Source organism: Theobroma cacao, chromosome 5 (assembly GCF_000208745.1).
Source record: "Theobroma cacao cultivar B97-61/B2 chromosome 5, Criollo_cocoa_genome_V2, whole genome shotgun sequence".
NCBI lineage: Eukaryota > Viridiplantae > Streptophyta > Magnoliopsida > Malvales > Malvaceae > Theobroma > Theobroma cacao.
The window spans coordinates 39,262,888-39,267,422 of NC_030854.1; positions in this window are offsets into that span (position 1 = coordinate 39,262,888).

Consider the following 4,535-nt stretch of genomic DNA (forward strand, 5'->3'; position numbering starts at 1 on the left):
TTGTGCTCAAAATAAAGTGAGCCAAGGCATGAGCAACAGAGTTAAGATCTCGCCTAGTGATAGAGAAGGATACAGTGTTTCAAGGCTTTTAGCCCTGTCTCATCCTGAGCACTTCACATTGAGGGTTTGTTCTAGAAGGAGAGAAACAATCTCGATAAGACTTCGGAGGAATCTGTTTCTACTGGAAGCTCTGCAGGACAGACCCAATTGCATCGCACACCAAATATGAATAGTCATGTAGCTTCTACTGCTGAGAGGTAAGATTAAATAAGAACTTGGCTTTGTTTAGGCCAGCCTAGCTTGCATCCGGTAACAGGATTTCTAGTTTGAACAGCGCCAGCGGACAGAGACACACATCTCCCTCATTTTTCATCTCATCTTTTCCCCGTACCTTGTACGCTTGTAACAATATATAGACTAATAATTATATTCCGCAAGTATCCTCCTGTTACGAGACCTGATTACGTACTCCAAAATGTAAGTGGCATGTCAAAACCTACAAAGCATGCCTATAGTCCTTAAGCATAGGACTACAGGCATCACTGATTCAATTTCCGGTATGATTGCAGGGTTACAGTAATCTGTCAATTGTTTATAGCTACCATCCTTAAATTATTCCATCCTTAAATTATTCCATCCATAAGGTTTGCTTGTTCAGTCCGGACAGCCTTAACATTTACTGCCAAATAGAGCATCCAAGTGCCTGAATTTGTTTAGTTTCATATCAAATATGCTTACATGATGCCACTAGGGGATAAAAAGTTGAGAAAATTCCTTATTTCCCACTAATCTATCATGCCTGGCCCGGTTACCATGCATTTATTTGGTTGAATATCCTGAAATCAAGCACAAGAATTCAGTCAACAGTGTAAGCCCTATCGTCATTATAACAGGACCCTGAGCATGTCCTAACAAGGTTATTCGAATGGGCTTGCGTTATTACCAGTATGAAACCGCAGCTAAACTTGGTCAAAAGCTTCTTTTAACAAGCTCATATTCTGCTTGCTGAGTGGGGCACCGCAATTTATCTGTGGTCAGATTACTTGCAAAGAGATTAATAATCAAAAGAAGAAGCTAGGAGTGATTTCTACCAAACTTCAAACTTCTTTTTGTATGGGCTCCTCTTCAGATTTCTTGCCAAAAATTCTTAATTTCCATCAAAGGATATCCGCTCATGCAATTATAACATCAGGACCCGCCTAAAACTTGCTAGAAATGTGTTAATATGATGTTTCCTTGTCAACCTATTTCACGAATCAAAAGCAAGATGTATCAACAGCGCACACAACTGTATATGCGCAAATTCTATTGTAATAACAGGTACTTGCGTTTTCCTTAAATAAATGCTTCAGGGCCTGTCGATCTCCTTTCTACTATTGGTATCTTTCGAGGCAGTGTATTGGAAAGAATCATGATAACAGAATCAACACGAAGCCCAGCAGATGTCTTTTCCTTACCAATAAAGGATAAAGGATATAGCACGTCCAGTGGATATGTTTTAATACTTGTTATATGAGGAAATGAGGATTACTCCCTTCATTTTCGTGAGATTTGCTACTAAGTGATCACTGCAACATCTAGAATTGTTAGAAAATTCCAACACTGAGATCACATATCTATCCGAGGGGAAGAAGTAATAAGAAAGTGGCATTAGCAATACAAATATTGCACAACTTCTCTATTGGCAGAGAAACTATACATAACTTTTTAGTAACATCAGAAAGCCTTTCTACCTTTTGCTCAGCGCCAAAAGGAAAATATACTTCATTAGTGACTAGGAAGTACAAAGAACACGAAGACTCAAATAAAAGTCTGCAAAACACCAGAGAAACTGCTTCCTTCACCACGATAGCAAACGCAATTAGAGGAGTCCTAACTTTGCCATGAAACATGTAATACAAACAAAACAAGAATTTTCACAATCATACACAAGACAACTAAATCCAAAAGCCACAAACACGAAGTGGGAAGAGTCTTTGTTTGTTGCTGTTGTAATTCTTCCAATAGAAAGAAACTATGTTTTATCATCAGATGATATATCCTTCATCTCTTATCCACAAGGTCGAGAATCTTCAAGAGCAACCTTACAATATGTCCCAACGAAATTAACCAACTTTTTTTATATGCAACTTGAATTCATAATTATAAATAAAGTGCATAATAGTTGTTTTCTGACAAATGACTACCCTTCTACCGGTAACATGTTGCAGCAGTTGAATATATAAGTTTGATAAACTACAAATATCTCAACACAGTTTTTAAAGAAATATGCATGCAAACACAACGGAGGCAACTGTTAAGGACTAGAAATTGAAAATAAGAAAGAGGAACTTCAGATTCCTTCACAAAAGAACACTGAAAAATAACCTATAGAACACTCAAATCAGGTCTTTGAAGCAATAAAGAGAGAGGAGTATGGCACTATTATTCACAAGCTATGAAGAATAATCAGATAAAAAAAGTCTTTACATTTTGAAAGAGTTGAAGAGTTTCAGCCACCTTTTTCATACTTCAAAAGAAAATTGAATAAAGCACTCTTCTTTTTTTTTTCTTCGACCATTTTACACGCTTGTCATGCTGAATTGGCAAAACCTGGCGGTAGAGGTTTCTCAAGGAACAAAGCAACGTGCTGCGAGGTTTGTCATAGTGTGATTGCTTAAAATTTATGTGACTCAGGAACTCAGCCATATCTAGCAAGAGCAGGGCAGCTAAAATTGGTGTCTCCTGTAAATTATAATATCTGATCTATTTTCGGCTGATGATTTGCGATTCCAGAACATATTGACCGACTTCAACAAAAATTTGCAATTAATCTGAAACTTGTGCGCCGTTCTGGAAAGCATGTCAACCATCACAAGCACACCGCAAGTGGCAACAACAGAAAGAATAATAGCGGCATCACGGAAGAATTTCATACTATTGATATATTAATTATTAAACTGAATGGGGATTGCATTCTTTGCAGTAGAAATGATTGCTCTCAATCAAAGCTTTGAGCATCTCATATGTGAAGGTGGGATCATTGGGGTCGCTTCTTTTGGAATCAGCAGGTGATTCCAAAGTACGGGGTCGCGTGCAGCAAAAGCCACTGCAAACACCACCACCGGCATCAACCCTTTTACCTGAAGATGAGAAAGAAGACAGCTTTGCACGGGTTTTTGTTTGTTTCTTCTTCTTAGACTTTGCAAATGGAAACAGGACAACCTGCTGGACCTTTTCCTCTATGAAATCCCTTTTACATGCACATCCATCAAAATCAATTCTGCGGGAGTGGGACGCTCCACCGCCAGTATCTTGATCATCGTCATCATCAGCAACTCCGCCACTAACTTGGGATATCTGCCTTTCCGCCTCAGACGTCAACATATAAAAGAATGTATAGACTTATCGGGATTGGAGAGAGAAATAAGGAGAGATCAAGGCCGGTGGTCTAGCACGGAACAAGAGAAATTCAGATAAGCATCATCAAGGGAAGCCATTGGCGGTGCGCTAAAAATTCTTAAAAAAGAAACCAAAAGCGGATAAAATTTTAGATTGATCAGAATTCAGGGGGGAAACTCAATAGACAAGTGGAGATCTCCTGAAAAATTTGAACTTTGAACACAAAAACAGAGATGGAGTTAACGTAGATTTCTTCGCCAGAGGCGCCTGCCGGATGGGCAAACTCTGTCTTTGTGTTGCAGGTCATTGATTAGTTTTTCTTTTTTTTTTTAATATGAGAAGGGCATTAATTTGTTTTTAAAAGGCTAAACCTAAATCGAACTAACTAAATTAAGATTATTGATTGCTAATTAACAAATAATAAAGTGTCGTCCAATCTAAAGTATACTGATTCCTACTTTCGAAGGCGCTTTTTGGATGACACTTGTCCACTTCCACTGAGTGGGCTTAACCAATGTATTGAATCAGGATTTTATGATCATAAACTTTTTTTGATAAATTAAAAGATATTTTAATCTTTTTGATTTTTTTATTAATATTTTGAGTGGTTATGGACTTAAATGTCATCATTAAAATGCTAAGGTATTACAATCATGTTATGCCTTTAAGCATGGCTTTTTTTGGCTAAGAGTTGATTTAGTCATCTCTTCTTCCTCTTTCCTCTTTTACTTTACCTTAATTTCATGTATATATGGTGTAATTATTGGTTGTTTTTGGTTGTAACAAGTGCCTAAGCACTCTTTACCATTTGCCTTATAATATTATGGTGGATTGAACTACAATCTAAACTATAATGATTCTAAGGTACACAAATTATTTGCATTTATCACTTAATTTTGAAATTTTACAATATTTAAAAGGTATTTTTGAACTTTTTTTTTTCTCATTCTCCCTTCATCTCTTGGTCCATCTGATTAGACCATCCCTCTCTTTCGCCATCTCTCCTTCAACTCATCCCCATTCTTAATTCAAACCTTCTCAACTAATGAGAGAATTACAAGGGACAAGGGAAGGGTTAGGGGAAATGGGTGAGGATGCGAGGTTTGTAAGAGTCGAAGGTGCTTTTGTTAAGAATACGTTAAGTATGAAATTGA